The sequence below is a fragment of the Malania oleifera genome, chromosome 4 (assembly GCF_029873635.1).
Source record: "Malania oleifera isolate guangnan ecotype guangnan chromosome 4, ASM2987363v1, whole genome shotgun sequence".
In the NCBI taxonomy this organism is placed as follows: domain Eukaryota; kingdom Viridiplantae; phylum Streptophyta; class Magnoliopsida; order Santalales; family Ximeniaceae; genus Malania; species Malania oleifera.
In genome coordinates this window covers 3,448,729-3,472,411 of record NC_080420.1, presented here as the reverse complement: position 1 = coordinate 3,472,411, position 23,683 = coordinate 3,448,729, and positions in this window count along the sequence as shown.

Sequence of the window (23,683 nt, the reverse complement as noted above, 5' to 3'; positions counted from 1 at the left end):
TCAATGAGTGGCCTTCTCTGTATCGTCGATGAGTTCCCTGTGCTCGTCGATTAGTGCTGTCAGGGCTGCAAGGAAAATTTCAAATTTTGAATGTGAATGTTGTGACGGTTGGGGATTCGAAGGGAAGCCTCCAAGGGGTTGTTAAATATGTCTTTTTGGGCATATTTTGTAAATAGAGAGGGTGAGAGAAGGAGAGAAGATCATTGTATACCACTGTAGTGTGTATCTTTGATTTTCATAGTTAAATCTCTTGTCAATTGCTCCTGTGGATGTAGGCTTTATCGAACCACGTAATTCCTGGTGTCATTGATCTTATTTTTTCTTTCTTTATATTGCTATGGTTGTGGAAGTATTCAGTTTTTCATCATTTATGTTGTTGCAAGTGTATGTTTGATCCTTTACTTCAATATTATTATTGTGTTGTGCATCATTTGAGAGGCATTAATTTCACAACAAATGGTATCAAAGTGTTGTTGTTATGGCCTCTACATTGAACGATCTCTTGATGCGAAAAGGTATGGTGAAAGGTTTATATAGAATTCAACCAGATAGCATGGATGCAGTGATTTGAAATGAATTGGGAGCAATCCTTTCTCTTTATTTGGCTAAAGACGTGTCGTATCATGTCATGGATGAGAATTCTCCAGCATTAGTTTGGCGAAAACTGGAATGCCAATATATGTCTAAGAGTTCGTCAAAATCTGCAAGTGTAGTGGAGGAAGATTCGGAATGTAGTGATGGAGATATGCTATGTGTTTCATTGGGTTCGGAGTGCCTCACGTGTGATTCTTGGATCTTAGATACTGGATGCTTTTATCCTAGAAAATGGTTTGACATCTACATGTCAGTTTATGCTGATTGTATTTTGATGGAAAATGATATTTTATGCAAAATATTTGTTATTGGGCATGTCAAAATCAAAATATATGATGGTGTTGTAAGAACCATATGTGATGTAGAGCATGAATTGAGTCTAAGGAAGAATGGTTATTCATTGGAAACTTTAGACTGTAATGGATATTGTTACAAGTCTGAATGTGGAGAAATGAAAGTTTGTGGAGGTAACTTGATAATGATGAAAGGGGAAAAAGTGGCGGGAAATATCTATGCACTGTAGGATGTTACGATTGTAGGTGGAGTTGCAACTGTTGAATTTGAGTTAGATATCTTGTGGCACATGCGGTTAAAACATATGGGTGACTATATGCATTCAGATGTTTGGGAACAAATGATGATAGTATTTGGGGATAAACATATGTATTTCATGGAATTATCATGAAGGGTCTTGGTGTACTTAATTCATATAGTTTCTGAGGTGAAGAACCAGATCGGAAGAGAGATGCTCAAGTCAAATATTTGGGCTGAGTACGCTGGTTTTTGTTTAAGGAGTTTTGTGAGCAGGGCATATCATATGCAGGGCTTGCAGGAAACTTCTTGGTGAAGTCAGTGAGCATGACATGTTTCTTGTGTGACTGATCGCCAAAGGTATCACTAGATGGGAAAATATGTAGGTGAATTGTGGGCAGGTTTTGTGGTAGACTACTCGGTTGTGAGTGGATGTCCACTAGTGCACTATTCTAGTGATGGGGAATCTAGGCTTGGTGTTATATTTAGACAGTACATCTTTCTGAGTTATAAGAAAAATAACTGCAAGCAGGGTGATCCTGTGGCAAACAAAGGGGTGATCGAGGATATGACTTTTTTTTTATGAAGCCATGGAGTAGCGTACTTAGATAATGGAAGAGAAAAAAATGCCAGGAAACTGCAGCAGTAGCAATCATGTTATTAAGGCGGAGTTAGGGACTCAGGGCAGAAATGTAGGGAGTTTTATCTCAGGTCAACAATATCACGGTATGAATGGGCATGTGATGCAGGTGGAGCAACAGACTCAAGGCAGAGATGACATAGTTCATATTGCAAGGAGTTTCAGATTGGGAGACTAGAAGAATCATGGTGGGCCCATATGCACTATCAGGCCACCACTCAGGTATAATTTGGCATTCTTGTGTTTCATGTATCCATTACTACCAGTAGCAAGATTTCTACTATTTTTCAAGTTGCAATGCATAACAATGGGAAAAATAGGTGGATGAGTGCTATGGTAAAGAAAATGGATGTATCACATGTACCAGGTGTGTGAGTTGGTGAGACTTACACTATGGAAGAAGGTGATAGTATGTAGTGAAGTGATGTATCTGTTGTGTGTGAATGACATGTTATTGACTGAAGAGACTTTAACTGAGGCTAATCAATTGGGAACTCTATTGAAAGGTTTTGACATGAATGTTTTGGGTAAGACCAAGATGGGTTTTGGTTTACTGATTCACATGGACAAAACTACAGGGAGATTAGTGACATCTATGGATGGAGCCGCATGGAGACTTTGTTTGCTATCTCAAGGGGGTTTTATGGAGAATCAATATGGAATGTCTACCGTATGGTACCAAAGGACGGGCTGTGATGTCTGGGATATGTCAAAAGTCTCCCATAATTGTGTAACAGGGTGTTTCACCAGGCACAGAGTGGACCGTCAGTTGTAAGTTTTGTTGAAAACTATGCAAGGGAGCTTTGGTGATATAAGGCTTGCAGCAGCTTTTATGTCTACTATTGTGGGATGGTTTTATTGGAAGCCTAAGGTTAAGTCTTCGGGTGATGCATCTACAACTGTATCGAGGTTTATGGTAGAAGCTGAAACTGCCATCGGCAAGTTCAAGGGGCGTTGCTTGGACTTGGTGCATGTTTCCAAGTGCTAGAAAGGAGATGGTCCCAACTGAACGTTCAAAAGTCAAGGTGGAGGGAGCAATCAGATATGTTTTTCAGGTTCTCCTAAGGGGCGTATAATCGCCAAGGTGGAGATTGTTGTTTATGTGTGTGGCTCTTATACTTGTTGGAGTTCATAAACAAAGGAAGAAAAACATATGGTTGAAGTTGTTAGTGCTCTGCAGTGGGGACTTGTCAACGAATGGGCCTCACTCGTCGACGAGAAGATACCAAGAGCTAGAATATCTCAGATATTCAGGGACTCGTCGACGAGTGCTCTGTGCTCATCGACGAGTACTGTCAGGGCTGCAAGGAAATTTTCAAATTTTGAATATGAACATTGTGACGATTGGGGATTCAAAGGGAAGCCTCCAAGGGGTTGTTAAATATGTCTTTCTCGGCATATTTTGTAGATAAAGAGGGTGAGAGAATGAGAGAAGATCATTGTATACGATTGTAGTGTGTATCTTTGATTTTCATAGTGAATTTTCTTGTCGATTGCTCCCGTGGATGTAGGCTTTGCCGAACCATGTAATTTTTGGTGTCTATAACGCCTCGAACCCAAAAATTCAATTCGGTGCATTATACAGAATAAACATGCTCCGTGGCGCCCCAAACTCGCCTGGTGGGACCCAGGTGCCACGTCATCCATTCATTTACCTACTAGCCGACATTCTAATATCATTTATGCAGCGGAAAACATAATTATAATCTTTCAACAATAAAATACCAGAGTTTCTAACTATAACAACCCAAATAATCCATCCATCAACCTGCATCTACATATATATATATATATATATATATATATATATATATATATATCTCCAAAAACATAATTTACAACTTCCAGTATTCACAACCATCTTTTTCTCAAAAGACTTAAAATATAAAACATAAATATAATATATATATATATATATATCCCAAAATATCATCAAAATTATACCCTTTTTCTAAAAAATGCTATAACAGCTCGAGCTCTCTAAGCTCGATCTCGTGGAGGTTCTGAAAAAGATAAGTTCATATTCGGGTGAGACACATCTCAGTAAGGGAAGAAACAATATATTAAAACAGTGTGTGGCCAACATGAGATTTGTATGTAACATATAAAATCATCATTTGCATTTAACCATAATTTCGAAATCATTATTTGTTCCTAATCAAACGCATGCAAGAAATTTTACCCACAAGATTACTTAAGGATAGGGGTAATTACCCGCTCATATAAGTAGCACCCCTCTGCTCTGATACATTAGGCAACCCAAAGGTCACAACTGAAGCATACTAGGGCACTCGCCTTACTCAGTAAGTCCTCAAGTTATAGATTAATCTCATACTCATACAGTTCATACAAAGGTTTACTAGCGTAGACCTCGAGAATAGGGAAATCTACCCTTCTATATAAGTAGTTTCCCTTTGCCCTAGTAAGTTATGTAACCTGCTGCCACATCTGATACTTACCAGGGCACTCGTCTTTCTCAACAAGCCCTCGAGCGAAGAGTTTGCCCTACCCAAACATAACATGTTATACTAGTATAAATTCTAATAATACTATAATACATTATTATATCTGCCATTATTTTGTAATTCACATCTATTCATATTCTCAGCTTTGACATTTCATAGCGTTTCACTTTACATGACTCTTTCCCATTTTGCATTATTCACATATCACATTTCATTTCCATTTCGTTCATTTCCATTTCATTCTCATTTTCATTTTAATTCATAAAATACGTGGCATCTTTTTAGTCGTGGTTGTTTAGTCTCGGCATCTTTTCAGCCGTGGTTGTTTAGTCTCGACATCTTTTCAGCCATAGTTGTTTAGTCTCGGCATCTTTTGCAGCCGTGGTTATTTAGTCATAGCATCTTTTTGTTGGGCTTTTGGGGAGCCTAGTTGTGTCTTAATTTGGATGACGACCCGACCTCCGTTTAATTAGAGATTTCTATCCTAAGGCTTAGTCCATGAGCGCTGCGGCTTGGGCCGTGGTACAAGTCGTACTCGTGGGGGTCGCCCCCGGGGAAATTTTTTGGAGCCCATTCGGAACGGAACCCTAGGCGCAACATATAAAAAGGGTGCTTTCGGGTGATTAGGGTTTTTTGTGGTTGTATTCTTGAGAGAGAGCGAGAGCGAGAGAATTGTATCGCTGCACTCTCTGTGCTTTCTTCCTAATAATATTGAAATCCCTGCAACTCCGTGGACGTAGGCAAAATTGCCGAGCCACGTAAATATTGTCTTGTGCGTGTGATTGAATTTTTTCTTTGGTGTCATTCTTTCTCAATTTGTTTCTCACAGGTTTCGGGAATTTGTTCGTATATTCCTAACACTTTTTAGCCGTGGTTGTTTTGTCTCAGTATCTTTTCAACCGTGGTTGTTTCCATAGTTGCATTAACACTCACATACAACATATTCCATATAATATTTCATTTCAGTGCATTTCCTGTATAACATGCGTCTCATACATATAACATAGTTCCACACAAAGTTATATTTTACTCATGTCACACTATTTAGCAATAAAATTCATATATATAAATATATATATATATATATATATATATATATTCCATGTAAAATAAGTCAACCTACATTTAACATTCATATATTGAAAATATACTTTGCTTATCTTACATAATTATCCTGTCAATATCTTTCACTTTTATCAGTTCATTTTCGCATATACGTATCTAATAAATAGTCCTATGCTCAGAAAACATAATTTAAATGGTTGACATTATTAAACTCACACAAAAACATATACATGAATATACATAACATATTTCATTTTCCAATTAATTCATAAAAATATGGTTTAATATATATATTTCCCATTACCTAATTTCTTGAACTACGCCAATAGGGACCCCGAAACGATACCTGCGGCGTTCATCCGGACCTTGAATCAAAAATCCTAGTTCCGTTAATCAACCCTAAATAAAATACTATTTTAACATTTCCTAAACCCATAAATTCCAAATAAATAATTATACTCTCAAATATAATCAATTTACTTAATTCCCCAAATCCTACTCTCGCTTTGGAGTGGTGCCTAAGATACCCAAATTGAAAATTTACTCCGGTCAAAATGACGACGATCTCGACTAAGACCCTGTGGTAGTGCCCGATCATCGATTTAGTTACCTTACCCCAGGAGTGATACCTACGACAAATCCGCTCCAGTAAGAATGTCGACGGTAGAGTTAGGAATCCAACGATACCTTCTATTTTCCAATCAGCGCTTGTTAGGCTGACGAAATAGAGGAGAGAGAGGAGGAGGACGGAGTAGTGAGACGGAAACATTGATGTTCTAGGGAGGGGGCTTTCCAAATCTCAATTTGAGATTACAATCTCACGAAGCTTGCTTCCTAAAAAAGGTTTCTTAACAATATATATATATATATTATTTTAATTAATTAATCAATCAATTCAATTCAATTTTTTTAAATTTTAATTTTAATTTTAAAATTTTAAAATAATATATATATTTTCGGGTTATTACATTACTCCTATTTTTGTTTTCTTTATATTGCTGTGGTTGTGGAAGTATTCTATTTTTCATCATTTAGATTGTTGCAAGTGTATGTTTGATCATTTACAACAATATTGTTATTCCCTTGTGCATTATTTGAGAGACGTTAATTTCACAATAGAAATTTTTTTTTTGTAATTAGTTAATTTTTTATGATTATAATTGGTTTTGTGGATTTATTTAATTACTACTTAATCACTTTTTCTCAAGTAGTGGACATATTTTCATGTGAATCAAAAAATTGTAAAATTTTTACACATTTTTTTCAATTTTTTAACACATTTTAAAAGAAAATTTAGACAAATTTGAAGAATTTATTTTTGAATTTGTCTATAAAAATATTGAAAAATGAAAATACAATGATATTTCTATAATTTTTTAAAAAAAATAAAAAATGAAATATTTTTCTTAGGCAAATTGTAAATTTCTAAAAAGAATTTAAGATAGAGTTGAGAGAAAATAAAATTTTGATTGAACATCGAATAATTTAGATTTATATAACGATGTGTTTGAACGAAGGTACATTAATTTATACAAAGAATAATTTCTTAAGAACTTGTTCAATAGTTATGAAATTTGTAATTTGTTGTACATTTTTGAATAAGATTAAATAGATTATGATTTTTAATTTTTTATATAAAACCTCATAATGTCTTTATTTGACTATAACAAGATTTTGGTTTAATTTAATAACTTTCGAGCATATACTCTTTTATTCATTTATAAAATTAAAGTTAAATACTACATGCACTTTTAAAAGAGAGAATCCTAAACTTTTTCTTAATTATCGAACTTTATTCTTGGAGTTCGACATGATTGATTAATTATTTTTTAATGATGAATAAATCAATAATTTTTAATGATGAAAATTTAGCAATTATTTGATTAACATCGTTTTGCTATTTATACTTATTTAAACATTAATTCCAAAGAAATTGATATAGATTTTTGCTATGTCGTGCAACTTCTCAGGCTTATATTATTTTTTAAATATGCAAAAAAAAAAATTGATTTTAGGGAAATTAACTTCTTCTGAGAGTTATTTTTTCCGTCTCTTTACATTTGTGTCCTTTCTATTGCAAAAAACAAGTATTTATAGTATCTTTTCTTTTCTAAGTTGATTTCGCTTTCTTTTATTTTTTTGAAGTTCAAAGGATATTGATAAATTATTAAAAATTTTACTACAAAAAATTAACTAATTGATGGGGACCAGCATACTTTGACTATCTCTTTTGCCGATATGGTGATATGTGGACTATTACTCATAATTGTTTTGTAGGTATATATGGAATTACTAGAAGATCATTTACCTTTTGATGGAAGACTTGAAGACTTTTAAAGACTTTATTATTTGTGGATGCATTCTTGAAGATGATACTTTATGTTGGATTTTATATTTTGCATAGACACTTTAATTTGGACTTGGACATTTTATTTCAAGACTTTATGAACTCATGGATTGAAGATTTGAAGACTTAGATATTTATTCTTAAAGACTATTAGGTGCATGAAGACCTAAGTGAAGATGTTAAAGTAAGATCATACCCAAGACCTATGTGGGGCCCACACAGGTTGTGGGTGTAACGACCTGCTAACTAATTTTTTTTTTAATATACATATAAACTGATATTTACATTGCTTTGTTACCTGCTGATATAAATTTAACTATAACCTAAGCAGCGAGAAGCTGAGTTCACATGAATCCATAACCACATATATACAATACAATACCAGAGTGCTAGACTATTCTCAAAATACACATATACCACTGAATAAGGCTATACAAAAATACTCTCCTCCCCAAAAAGACTAACCCTGCTAACAGGGCAGTACTGTAATCCTTCTACCCGCGAGCCTGATCTGCTCGCCTAACTGGATCACCTGAAAAATGTTAATTTATTGGGATGAGACGTTGCTCAATAAGACGAAATATGTTATTGTTAGTGTGTGGCAAGTGAGCTACATGCTTGAAAAATCTGACTTAGAAAATACCATAAATAACAAAACTGAGTCAAGCCTGTATACCTATTGTAATATAAAAAATACCTATGTTACTTAACATAAACTGATTTTCCTGAATATTTATTTATAATATTTTTAATATCTATAGATATGACTATTTTCTGCAAATATGATCATACATATATATAATAACTGAAAAGGTACCCTAGATGGATAACTGAGAGTCATGATTTAACCCCTCATGACAGGATTGTGTGGCCCGAGGGTGGGACCTAACCTGGTTGGCCGACCAAGGTAAGTCAACTGAAACTCCGACAGTCAGATCAGCCCCTTCAACCCATATCTGATGGGGAGTCTGTCCACAACATAGACACGATCGACTTCTGAATACCATATACTATCTGAGTAGTGGTTGCACTCTAAACTGAATATAGCTATGGTACCGTGCTCTACTGGCTGAATATGGTCCATCAGGGTCTGATATTATATATAAGTAACTGATATTACTAAAATACTGTTTTTACAATAATTTTGTAACAATTGAAATAAACATAACATTATATAAACTGATCTAAATAAACTGTAATAAATGAATATCTGACATATCTGCATAACTGAATAACTAAAATATCTGATTAACTGTAGTAGTTGAATGTTATGATTCTACGGCTTGTATAACATAGTATTCTGGAAGTACTGTAAAATACTAGTTTCTATACGTTTACTATAAATCATGGTATTTTGAAAATTATATAAACCCTGTACTGATCTAGTTTTAAACTCATGCCACACAATTAATATCAATATTATCAAGCTTTGAAACTATATATAGGGTCTGAAAAATAATTTTCTAAAATCATATGTTTTGTATTGAATCATAACAAAATTGTCTAGCGTAGCATATTTCCCTCACCTGATTCCTGTTAGAATCCTCTACTGTAACGGGTCCAACACTCACGGGATTCCCCACTCAACACCCTGAAAATAATATTTACCAGAACATAATATCACTATTTCTACGTCTATTACATTTCCTACAACTGTTGGAAAATCTAATTTTGCATAAAATGTCTTACCCTGAATCTGGGATGAAATTCAACTCAACCCCTCCGACGATCCGCTTCGGCAGACTTGGAGAGAACTTTCCCAGGAGCTTCGTGATGACCTCAGATCATTGATTTAGTGAATGATAGAGCTGAAATAGAAGAGAGAAGAGGGAAGAACCGTAGGAGAGAGAGAGAGAGAGAGAGAGAGAGAGAGAGAAAGAGAGAGAGAGAGAGAGAGAGGAAAGGTTTTCGCTGAAATTTCTACGTAAAAATCTGAGATTAGCATGATTTATACTGTGGGCTTCGCTGACGCACCACGTCACCTCATCGACGAGGTCAAGAAGGCAACTTATCGACGAACTTCCCCCTCTCATCGACAAAATTCAGAGTCACCCAGGTATCCTCTCGGTATTTACTCATCGACGAAGCACACCCTCGTCGACGAGCCCAAAGTGCAACGTCGTTGACGAAGTCTGCTGCCTTCTTCTGTTCTATTTCCATTTCCCACCCTCTTTATTATTTAAATACCATTAATCTTCTAGTCATTAGAGTGGGTCTCACATAATTTTATGCTCCATAGGCCACACGGTTTTGGTCTCCTTTTGGTACATGTTTGAGTCTCAAATTTGAATTGTAATAGTGTAAGACAACTAAACTTAAGTTATGTGTTTATGAGTTAGAATTCCTTGTTTTTAAATAAGTATTGATTATATTAGGTTGTCTTTAGTGTGAGAGTTGTGAGAGTGTTTAATGCTTTGTCTCCCATGCTTGTATTTGTATCCTTTCTCATTGTAAGAACTCTAATTAGTCGATCTCCATTTTTGAAGCTTGAAACTTTGTCCAATCTTGTGATTGCGTAGTGTGAGGCTACACCGTGCTCGTCGGAGATCAAGTGGTGAGAGACCACTCTATCCAACATCACTACCACCCCTCCTCCCTCTCTCACCCATACGACCTCCCCTTCTAAATACCCACACGGCCACCCTCTCTAAATACCCACACGGCCTCCCCCCCTCTAAATAACCATATGACCTCCTCTCTCTACAAATGCATACCCACTTTCATCTTTGTATTTCAAATCTTGATTGAAGGACTTCCGACATGGTCTAAGCTCATGTTGAACAATGTCAAATCATCCAACGATTCTCTTGAGTAAATTTGTTATTTTTCTTGAATCCTTGCTTGATTGTGTGAGTCATTACTTGAAGCCTAGAATCTTATATTAGAGGAGCCCACTTGAATCCTTAGTTTTCAATATTATCACTTGTTGATATCAATCATAAGAATGTTAAGTTGTTAAATTAGAACTTGCATTCTTGAATTTTTTAAAGTAGCATCTTTCCGCATAAAAATTTGATTCCTTGATAAAGGAACACTTGGGACTTAATTTCTGGATAAAATCATATACTTTTTGTTGACTCTATGAGTCTGATCCCATTTTGATTATGACAAAACCAATGTTTCTTACCTGTGTTCTGAGCTTCTTGAACAGGTTTGTCCTTAGCATGCACTGTTGGTAGAAACTTAAGCAAGTCATACAGACTATGAAGATCAAGCTTCATTTATGGCATTTGAAGAATTGAAAGAATGAAGACCTATTCTCTATTGTATTTGCATTCCTTTTTAATTGGTCTGTAATAATTTATATGGTCTATAATAATGCATATGCATGCATGATAGGTTTTAATGCTCATAAATACCATAGACTGACCATAGGGACTAAATGACCTTAGGGCCGGTCGACCGACGCCAGGTTTTTGGGCAGACTTGAAAAGACCTTAGTTAGACCTTAGGACCCAACACTCATGCACAAATATCATTTATGATTAGGTGTGTAAAAAGGAATGGAATTGAACATAATAGAGAAAGTATTAGTGGCTCACGCAACCGAACCCTAGGTGAGCAAATCACCTCGGGCGCCCAAACTGTTAAGAAGTCAACAGTTTGACCAGGTTTCAGGCGACCGAACCTATTTTGATCATATCTCCCTCAAGCGCCCGGACCCTTTGAAAAATATAGTTCACCAACTCGGGCTGCTGAGCATTTAGTTCAAATCGTGCTCTGGGTGATTGAACTCTTGTGTTCGGGCTACTGACCCCACACCCCGGCACTCGAACCTCAGAGAAAATGTTTTTGACTTTTGTTTGGGCTACCGAACTCAGACTTGGGCTACTGAACCATTTAAAATGCTTTTCATAGCTCAGTCTATTCGGGCGACCAAACCTTGGTTCAGCCACCCAAACCTTCTCGAGTTAATTAAATTTTTACTGAGGTTAAATTGATTAAATAGGGTTAATATTTCCTAAGTGCTTTTACACTTTTCTAAGAATTCCCTATGAGTCCTAAACGGTTATAATTTCACCTTGGTCTATAAATATGAGTTCATTTGTGTGGATTAGTAATTAGCAAGATCATTAAGAAAAAACTCTTCAAATTTTCAAATCCCATCTAGCTCATATTAGTTCCATACACTCTCTATTTTTCTATTCCCTTGATAGATCAAGTTCCCAAGAGTGTTATTAAGTGTTTTACATTACTAAAACTCTCCTTGTTGGTTGATTGATTCTTTTCATTGAGAGTTCTTAGCTAGGGGTTTCCCCCCGATTTAAACAATAAATCTTTGAGCGGGAATACCCTTATAGCTAGTGAGTCTTTGCATCTTAATTGCAAGACTCATCAAGTTTGTGGATTTTGATTTGCAAAAATATTATTTTACACAAGTTTGCATATTATCCTTGATATTGTTTTTGTCAGCTTCAATCCAAAAATATCTATTGTGCTTTACATTTAGATATCCTTGAGATATTTGATTTGGGTTGTGTCAAAATTCCTTTGATTATTTGTGTGTTGAATATCTTATCTTGAATCAAAGGTTGAACTCTCACACATACATACACTCACACATCTTAGAGAGTTTACATATTGGATCTCACCTGAGCATTAAATTCATATCATCTGTGAGTGCATATTTGTTTGTGTTGTATTTTGGTACATATCTGCTTGATTAAGAAGCATAATCATTGTACCGGTTATATTGTGAAAATACTGTTATATTCCAGGTGTGGCCTGAGGGGGCGATAATGCAGCTTGATAAGGATTGTCTGTAAAGGTTGAGGTTAGCCCTGTGCTAATTGACCTAATTGTTTAGGTGTCGTTCCACCCGTTTAAGTGAGCCTTATAGTGTAATCCTTGTGCGGGTGTGCCAAGGCCGGGACGTAGGATGGATTGGCCGAACCCGAATATCATATTCGGTGTCACTTCTACATTTCCTGCATTATATTCTATTGTGTACTTGATTTGATTTCCTTACTGAATATATTGCGTATCTAATAGACACAGAATTATATTGAGTTGATAAATACTGAAATTGCGTTGTATGCTTTGAATATTGGTAAATATTTCATATCTACAATTTCATATATACTTAGCCTGCCCCTAAGTTGTGTAATACTGCTGCTAGACTAATTGACTTAGGAAGGAATTTTTAAATACCAATTCACCCCCTTCTCTTGGGATTGCACCAAAGCTAACACTTTTTTCAAAACTTTTACAACATGTGAATCGTTGCATAATTTGTGATGTTTGTATTTGGTTGATTGAATTCTTGAATCAAAGTATTCACGTGTACGTGCTTGCTTGAGGGCATGTTAAGAAAAATTGTCGGGAATCGTTGCCTGTAGTACTTGCACAGACCTAGACAGAGTGATACAACAGATACCACTAGGCAGAGGTGGACAAGCACATGTTTATACGATGATCCTAGATGAGATAGATAAAGCCAAGGGGGCAGGTATGAATTTATGTTTAAGATAATGATGATTTTATTTAATTATTGATGATGCAAAAATTTATTTGCGAGATATATTTATTGAATTGTATGAGGTATAGTAAATTGTAGAATTATGACAATGAAATATTAGGTAACGAATTTCGAGGACAAAATTCTTTTAGGAGGGGAGAATGTAGTGATCCAAAAAATAAATAAATAAAATCAAAATTAAAATTAAAATTTAATAATTAAGTAATTATTATTAATTAAATAATATTATATAATATAATAATATAATAATATATTGTTATAATATTTCATATATATATATATATATATATATATGTACATAAATATATAAATTAAGAAGCTTAACATGTAAGCTTCAGGATTGGAAAAAAAATAAAAAATAAAAGGAAGAGAAGAAGAGATATAGAGAGCTTCGGCAGCGTCGCCTGCCTCTGTCCTCCGTCCTTCTCTCTCTCTCTCTCTCTCTCTCCTCATTTCTCGGTGGATATTCAGCTGATCGAGAAACGGAAGGTACCATTGGGTTCCTAACTCCGCCACCGACATTTCTACCAAAACGGATTTGTCATGGGAGCGGCGTAGGGACCATTCCTAGGGTAAGATAAATTTTCTCTACTTTCTCAATTTCTCCTTAAATCTACCGCTAAATCAACGATCGGACACCATGGGATCCTAGTTACGATCGTCATCATTTTGGTCGGAGTAATTTCCAATTTGGGTTTCCTAGGCCCCACTCCAAAGCGAGAGTGGGATTTTGGAAATTAAGTAAATTGGTTATATTTGAGGGTATAATTATTTATTTAGAATTTATGAGCCTATAAAATATTAAAATAGTATTTTATTTAAGGTTGATTTAATGGAACTAGGATTTTTTATCAGGGCTCGGGTGAGCGTGGCAGGTATCTTTTCGAGGTCCATGTTGGCGTAATTCAAGAAACCAGGTAAGGGGAAATATATATTAAATTATATTTTTGTGAATCAATTGGAAAATGAAATATGTTATGAGTATACGTTTATATGTTTTTGTATAGGTTTAAAATGCCAACCGTTTAAATTATGTTTTCTGAGCCTAGAGTTGTCTTATTAAATATATATCTGTGAAATTGAACTGATGAAAGTGAAAGATATTTTCAAGATAATTATGTAAGAAATGAAAGGTATATTTTCAACATATAAATGTTAAATGTAGGTTGGCTTTTTTTATAGAAAATATATATAAATTTTACTACTAAATAGTGTGGCATGAGTAAATAGGAATTCTGTGTGGAAATATGTTACATGTACGAAATGCAGGATATATAGGAAATGAACTGAGTATGAAAATGTTATATGAAATATGTTGCATGTGAGTGTTAATGCAACCATGTAAAAGAACTGAAAGATATTAGGTAAAATAGCTGAAAGATACTCAGTATGTTATGAAATGAAATGAAAATGGAAATGGAAATGGATGAAATAGAAATGAAATGTGAAATGTTAACAATGTAAAATGGGAATGAGTCACATAAAGTGAAATGAAATGAAATGTAAAAGATAAAACATGAATAGTTGAGAAATGCAGAATAATGACAAATAAAATAATGTATTATGATATTATTAGTATTTTTGCTAGTAGAACATGTTACGTTTAGGTGAGGCAAAATCTTCGATCGAGGGCTTGTTGAGAAAGGAGAGTGCCCTGATTGTATCAGGTGTAGTAGTGGGTTGCATAATGTACTAGGGTAGAGGGAAACTACTTGTATGGGCGAGTAGATTTCCCTATTCTCGGGGGCCTTCGTTGTTAAACTTTTGTATGAACTGTGTGAGTACGAGATTACTTCTTCACCTGAGGGCTTACTGAGTAAGGTGAGTGCCCTAATATGCTTCACCTGTGACCTTTGGGTTGCCTAATGTATCATAGCAGAGGGGTGCTACTTGTATAGGCGGGTAATCACCTCTATCCTTAGGTAATCTCGTGAGTAAAATACCTTACATGTGTTTGAATAGGATCAAAAAATGATTTTAGAAATTATGTTAATGATTTGTAAATGATGAATAATATGTTATATACAAACCTTATGTTGGTCACACACTGATTTAATATATTGTTCTTCTTTTACTGAGATGTGTCTCACCCGAATATAAATTTATCTTTTTTAGGATCTCCACGAGATCGAGCTTAGAGAGCTCGAGTGAGATATAGTATTTTTGGGTTATAGAAAGAAAATGGTATAATTTTGATAATATTTGGGATGTAAATATTTTATATTTTATGTTTTATGTTTTAAGCCTCCTGAGAAATGAATGGTTATGAATACTAGAAGTTGTAGATTATGTTTTTGGAGATATATGTATACGTGGATACAGATGGATGTATGGATTGTTTTGAAGTTAGATGTAGAAAACTCTGGTATTATATTGTTGGAAGATTATAATTATGTTTTCCGCTACATATTTATTAATAGAATATTAGGTACAAGAAGTGAATAATGTGTGGCACCCAGGTCCCACAAGGCGGCAACGGGGCGCCACGAGGTGTGGTCTATTTAGGTTTAACGCACCAGACCATATTTTCGGGTTTGGGGTGTTACAAATGGTATCAGAATCATGTCCATCTAGAAGTGTGATAAGATTCACATCGCCTGGTTATGGAAATGTCAGAGCATTGGGTTTTGAGATTTTGCAAACCTAGGGATGATTTATACTAGAGTATAGGAATCAGTTAGGATAAAGATACTAGATGGATAGGTTAGATTGGGTGTTGAGAAGTATAGGATTTTGTTTTGTAGTTTAGAGGGGGAAATACGTCGACAATTTCTTGTGATTTTTCTAAAGTAGTCGACGACCTCAGGAAAGCCACGGTAAGCCTTAGATTATTTTGTTTCTGAGTTGTGAGACTCGTCCTTATATGGGGAACTTGGATGTATATTGGTCAACCAGGGATCAAGAACGAAAGGGAAAAAGGCAGTCCGCTCGAGGTAGGACGCAGGTTATCGGCATTGTCTCCGTTATCAAGATAATTAGTTTTACCTCGTATGTCAGACATGTAACAAGATGCATAGGGGTGAATGCTGGTTTAGGACTCCTACCTGTTTTAGTTATGGTAAACCAGGGTATGTTAAGAAGAATTGTCGGGAATCGTTGCCTGTAGTACCTACACAGACCCAGGATAGAGGGAAACAACAAATACCATTAGGCAGAGGTGGACCAGAATGTGTTTATACGATGATCCTAGATGAAGCAGATAAAGCCAAGGGGGCAGGTATGAATTTATGTTTAACATAATGATGATTTTATTTAATTATTGATGATGCAAAAATTTATTTGGTAGATATATTTATTGAATTGTATGAGGTATAGTAAATCGTAGAATTATAGAAATGAAATATTAGGTAACGAATTTCGAGGATGAGATTCTTGTTAGGAGGGGAGAATGTTGTGATCCAAAAAATAAATAAATAAAATAAAATCAAAATTAAAATTAAAATTTAATAATTAAATAATAATTATTAATTAAATAATATAATATAATATAATAATATATTGTTATAATATTATATATATATATATATATGTTTATAAATATATAAATTAAGAAGCATAACATGTAAGCTTCAAGATTGGAAAAAAAAAAAAAAGGAAAGAGAAGAAGAGACACAGAGAGCTTATGCATCGTCACCCACCTCTCTCCTCCGTCCTTCTCTCTCTCTCTCTCTCTCTCTCTCTCTCTCTTCATTTCTCGGCGAATATTCGGCCGATCGGGAAACGGAAGGTACCGTTGGGTTCCTAACTCTGCCACTGATATTTCTACTGGAGCAGATTTCTCGTGGGAGCGGTGTAGGCACCATTCCTGAGGTAAGATAACTTTTTCCTATGTTCTCAATTTCTCCTTAAAACTGCCGCTAAATCGACGATCGAACACCACCACAGGGTCCTAGTCGCAATCGTTGTCATTTTGACAAAAGTAAATTTTCAATTTGGATTTCCTAGGCCCTACTCCAAAATGAGAGTAAGATTTGGGGAATTAAGTAAATCTGTTATATTTGAGAGTATAATTATTTATTTGGAATTTATGAGTTTAAGAAATATTAAAATAGTATTTTATTTTAAGGTTGATTTAATAGAACTAGAATTTTTTATTTAGGACTCGGGTGAGCACTGTGGGGTATCTTTTCGGGGTCCTTGTTGGTATAGTTCAAGAAATCAGGTAAGGGGGAATATATATTAAATCAAATTTTTTGTGAATCAATTGGAAAATGAAATATGTTATGAGTATACATTTATATGTTTTTGTATAGGTTTAAAATGTCAACCGTTTAAATTATGCTTTCTGAGCCTAGGACTATTTTATTAAATACGTACATGTGAAACTGAACTGATGAAAGTAAAAGATATTTTCAAGATAATTATGTAAGAAATGAAAGGTATATTTTCAGCATATAAATGTTAAATGTAAGTTGACTTATTTTACAGGAAATATATATGAATTTTACTGCTAAATAGTGTGACATGAGTAAATAGGAATTCTGTGTGAAAATATGTTATATGTATGAGATGCAGGATATACAGGAAATGAACTGAGTATGAAAATGTTATATGAAATATGTTGCATATGAGTGTTAATGCAATCATGTAAAACAACTGAAAGATGTTGGGTAAAACAGTTGAAAGATGTTGGGTAAAATAGTTGAAAAATGTTGGGTAAAACAGTTGAAAGATATTGAGTAAATAGCTAAAAGATGATGGGTAAAATAGCTGAAAAATGTTGGGTAAAACAGCTTAAAGATGTTGGGTAAAACAACTAAAATATGCAAGGTATGTTATGAAATGAAATAAAAATGGAAATGAATGAAATGGAAATGAAATGTGAAATGTGAATAATGTAAAATGGGAAAGAGTCACGTAAAGTGAAATGAAATGAAATGTAAAAGATAAAAACATGAATAGTTGAGAAATGCAGAATAATGGCAAATAAAATAATGTACTATGGTATTATCAATATTTATGCTAGTAGAACATGTTACGTTTGGGCGAGACAAACTTTTCTCCTGAGGGCTTGTAGAGAAAGGTGAGTGCCCTGGTTGTATCAGGTGTAGCAGTAGGCTGCATAACGTGCTAAGACAGAGGGAAACTACTTGTATGGATGGGTAGATTTCCCTATTCTCGGCAGCCTTTGTTGGTAAACTTTTGTATGAATTGTGTAAGTACGAGATTACTTCTTTACCTGATGGCTTACTGAGTAAGGTAAGTGCCCTGACATGCTTCACTTGTGACCTTTGGGTTACCTTGTATGAGTGGGTAATCACCCCTATCCTTAGGTAATCTCGTGGGTAATATACCTTTCATGTGTTTGAATATGATCGGAAAATGATTTAAGAAATTATGTTAATGATTTGCAAATGATGAATAATATGTTATATACAAACCTCATGTTGGTCACACATTATTTTAATATATTGTTCTTCCCTTACTAAGATGTGTCTTACCTGAATACAAATTTATCTTTTTTCAGGATCTCCACGAGACAAGGCTTAAAGAGCTCTAGTGGGATATAGCATTTTTGGGTTATAGAAAGAAAATGGTATAATTTTGATAATATTTGGGATGTAAATATTTTATGTTTTATGTTTTATGTTTTAAGTCTCCTGAGAAATGGATGGTTGTGAATACTAGAAGTTTGTTTTGAATGTAGTTAGATGTAGAAAACTCTGGTATTATATTGTTGGAAGATAATAATTATTTTTTCTGTTGTGTATTTATTAATCAAATATCAAGTACACCAAGTGAATAATGTGGCACCTGGGTCCCACAAGGCGAGTTCGAGGTGCCACGAGGCGTGGTCTATTTAGGTTTAACGCATCGGACCAGGTTTTCGGGTTCGGGCATTACAATTCAGCCCCCCTATTGGGATCACACCAAATCGAACATAATGCAAGCACTCAACGATGAATATATAGAACAAGCAATCACTCACAATGAGAGTAAATGAAATTAATAATTAAAGGCACAAGAGTTACATGGTTCGGCAATGTGCCTACATCCATGGGAGCAGCGACTGAATTTTCACTATCACAATCTGAAGCTTACATCAAGCTTATCAAACTAGGGTTACAAAATATGATTAAATATAAACCCTATACGTACAGAAGACTTAGATTACATCTAAAACACTTTTGTAGTGATTCCTTGGAGGAAAATCTTCCAAAATCTCCTGTTCAAAATCTATGATCTGGGCAAAACAAAACCATTGACAGTTTGAAGCCGAGAGCATTCCTTTTGTAGGCTCCCTAAAACCGTTGACAGTTATAGTGAAACCGTCGAGGGTTATCCTTGGATGTTGAAACCGTCGAGCAAACCGTCGCCCAAACTAGTGACGATTTCTTCTTACAAACTTCTTCCTTGTTCTTTGCTTCACGATGCTTTCTCGGTGCATGCATTGCACTCAAAGTATGAGCCACAAACCCAACAGGAATCCACAAAATCATCATTTGTTTTGAAATAATTATGAAATTATTTTCGATTCGTGTCAAATGTAAAAGATCACATTAGGCTCATTATGTTTATGTAAAAAAAATTTGTTTATGAGATAATCAATACGTTAGAATGGATATGTTGGGAGTAGAATGAAAAATTGTAGTGCAAAGATGTAAAAACATGAAAATCAATTACATTCAATTATATCTCATTCTTGCATGCTGAACTAACAACTCAATATTGAAGACCAAAGAGATAAAAAGAATTGGAGACTAAGTCTAGATCGTGAATGGAGAAAGAGAGATTAATTAGAGAGAAAGAGAGAGAGGAGGAGTGTTGTTCTGGAGCCAGGAGACGCGTGAGCTGAGCTGGAGACGCGTGAGCTGCAAGTTGGAGATGTTATCCGCGGCCATTTAATTTTTATGAATGTAATTCCTCAAATTTGATTTATTGTAATTTATTGTGATTGATTACCAGCTACCTATAAATAGAGGAGTTGTGGAGAGATTGAAATTACAGAGAAGAAAAGAGAGGAAGAAAAGAGTAAGAGGAAGAAAAGAGTGTGAGGAAGAGAGAAGAGAGGCCTAAGAGAATCGTATTTCTTTCCTGGCCGCCTCGACCCGACCTGGAAACCCTCAAACTGGCCCTACAATCCTTGACCCAAACCAAAAACCCGCTCTAGACCCGGTCTGCACCCGACCCGAATCTGTATCCGGTCCGACTCGACCAGTCCACATTAGTAGTGTCCTGTAAGCGCCGCCATGTCATTCGCCGCGCCAGTAGGTGGACCCCACAGCATTGCGTCAGCATTGCCACGCCAGCAAGTGGACCCCATAGTGCCATGTAAGCGCCATGTCAGTAGGTGGGTCCCACCGTGCCACGTTAGCATCGTTGACCAAGAAATAATTAACTAAAGAAAATGTTTTGGTGTAATGAAACATGTTGAGTTGTTTCCACGCTTTAAATTTTAAAAAATAATTAATAGATTTGAAAAGATGGGGTTTGTCTCCCATTAGATTAAGTAGTGGGAGTTTAATTAGCAGATTAATTAGGTGTAGGATAAACTAATGAGAACTTGCCACGTGGACAGTGAGAACATCTTTTCGGGCAATCGGGATTTCCATGTCAGCATAGCAGGTATTGAGTTACGACCTTAGTCCCTCCACGTGTCATTACACTTGTTACATAGACATGAGAAACATGTCTTGCTCTTATTAGCCGTTGGATTGAATGAGTTAATAAAGCTTAAGGTGTCTGACTTGGTACCTTTCAGAAAGAAGCCATGAAATACTATTAGTAAGAGTCTCTTTCTTACCTTTTGCACGTCTAATTTTATGGTCTCACATGTGTACTAGAGAGATCTTGAGCTTACAAGAATAATTTAGGCTCCAATTATATGAGACATCTTTTATAGGACAAACCCGTGAGACTAGTATCTTATCGGAGTTGGGTTCATGACCATTACATTTGGTATTAGAACCACTTTGAGGGTATTATCATGTGGGTGAATCATACACAAAGGTGTCAGTCACTCTAACGAGGACATTGGAGATTAGATGGAAGAGTATGTTATGGTCCTACATTGGATGTGTAGAGAGGTCTTGGGCTTATAAGGACGGTTTGGGCTCCAACTATGCGAGATAATTTTTTAGGGTAAATTCGTGAGACTAATGGGTCAATGTAAATAATACCTCCGTAGTAACCTGAAAAAAAAAATTATTATTAATCAATCAATTAATTAAATATTATCAAATTAATTAATTAATTAATTAATTATATATATATATATAAGTAAAGCTTCTCGAGGAAGCTTTCAAAATCCAAATTGAATTTGGATTGACGTCTTTCCAGTACTCTCCGTCTCATGTCTCTCTCTCCTCGTCTCCCCTCCTTCTCTCCTTGAATTCTTCAGTTAAACGGACGCCGATCAAAGAACATAAAATATCGTTGGGTTCCTATCTCCGCCATCGACATTTCTACTGGAGTGAATTTGTCGTAAGAGCGACGTAGGCACCACTCTTAGGGTAAGGTATACTCCCTTTCTTTTCTCAATTTCTCCTTAGATCTTTAACTAAATCAACGATCGGGCATCACCACAGGGTCCTTGTCTCGATCATCGACATTTTGGTTGGAGCAAATTTTCAGTTTAGGGGTCTTAGGTACCACTCCAAAGCGAGAGTGAGATTTAGGGAATTAAGAAAATTGGTTATTTTTAGGAGTTTAATTGTTTATTTGGAATTTATGGGCCTAGAAAATGTTAAAATAATATTTTATTTAAGGTGGAATTGATAAATTAGGATTTATGAATTCAGGGTTCGAGTGAGCGCCGCGGGTATAATTTCAAGATCCCCACAGGCATAATTTCTAGAAACCAGGTAAGGGGAATAAATTAAACTAGTAGTTTTGTGAATTTACCGGTTAGAATGGAAATTTAACGTGTTTATAAATATGTATATATGATTATCATGTGAGTTTTTAAAAGAAAATTCAACCGTTTGAACTTTGGTTTTTGAACCTAGGGCTATAGTTATTATTTGTGAAAATGAAATGATTAAAGTAATGAGTTTTTTGGAAATTGTGGAGATGATTAAATGTGTATTTTCAGTAAAACTGATGATGAATATGGGTTGACTTACTATTTTAATGAGATGTAATTATGCTTATTATTTGAAATGTGTGGCATGAGTAAAATGAAAATATTGAGTTAAGTTGTTATATATACATATATACATACATATATATATATATATATATATATATATGAAATGTTGCAAATACTGAAGTGTACTTGGATTATTTGCATGTGTATTATTAATCAAAGTTGAATGTGAATGTTAAATTGCAATTTATGATTTGAGAACTCCGGTGGACCATAGTGAGGCACACTATTGTTGCTTATGATTTTTTTGTAGAGATTAGTGCACTCACATGTCTTAGAAAGAGTGTGGAGATATGATAGTCGATTGTGCTGTGTAGGATTGAGTTTCTCAACAGTCTGGACCAGTGTGGGAAAACCAATCGGACTTATAGACTGTAGAATGTGGTGTTGATTTAACTCTGGTGGGCCGACCAGGGTTAAGTCTAGCCTTCAAGACGCACAACCCGTCATGGGGGGAAGCATAACAGTGTTTATCCATCTCACAGTCAGTTCTAAATGCATAATTGTAAATTTAACCAACGTATAATATGAGAACAGTGGTTGTGAATATAAATTACAGAAAGGGTCTCGAGGGACAGCAAGACGTAATGCCCCGATGACGATTATTGTGGAAGGACTTAGGGGACGTCGATACGTAACACCCCGATGACTTGGAAGTGAAATTTTTGTGACGTGAAATACTGAGAAGCGTGAAAACTAGGAACTTGCTGAGAAAGGCAAGTATTATGTGTATATATATATATTGTAGTATTATATGTATTTGGGGCGAAGTATACTCTCCGCTCAAGGGCTTACTGAGAAAGGCAAGTGCCCTGATAGGTATCAGATGTAGCCATACTAGGCTGCATAACGTATTAGGATAGAGGGAAGCTACTTGTATGGGCGAGTAATCTTCCCTATTCTTGGGAACTTCTACCAGTAAACTTTTGTTTGAATGTGTGTGTGAGTATGAGACAAACTATCCACCTGAGGGCTTATTGAGTAAGGTGAGTGCCCTAATGAGCTTCAGGTTAGTCATACCCAGTTGCATAAGGTATCAGAGCATAGGAGTGCTACTTGTATGGGTGGGTAATCACCCAAATCCTTGGGAAACTCTAATTAATAAAATATACTGCATGTGTGTGAGTAGGGACAGAGAATGATTTCATAATTGTGGATTAATATGTAAATGATGATTATATTTTGTACACAAACCTCATGATAGCCACACACTAGTATTAATCTATTCCGTCTTACTAAGATGTGTCTCACCCGATATGAATTTCATCTTTTTCAGGATTTCCATGTGATCGAACTTAGCGAGCTTGAGGTTGGGTTTGTTGGCATATTATTTTTGTGAGAGGGTACAAATTTTGGATGTATTTGAGTTTATGTTTTTTTTTTTTTCTAATTTTCAGAGATATATAAATGGATACTGGATGTTAGGAAATACTGTTTTGGGGTGTTTATATAATACTCTGGTATATTATTAAGG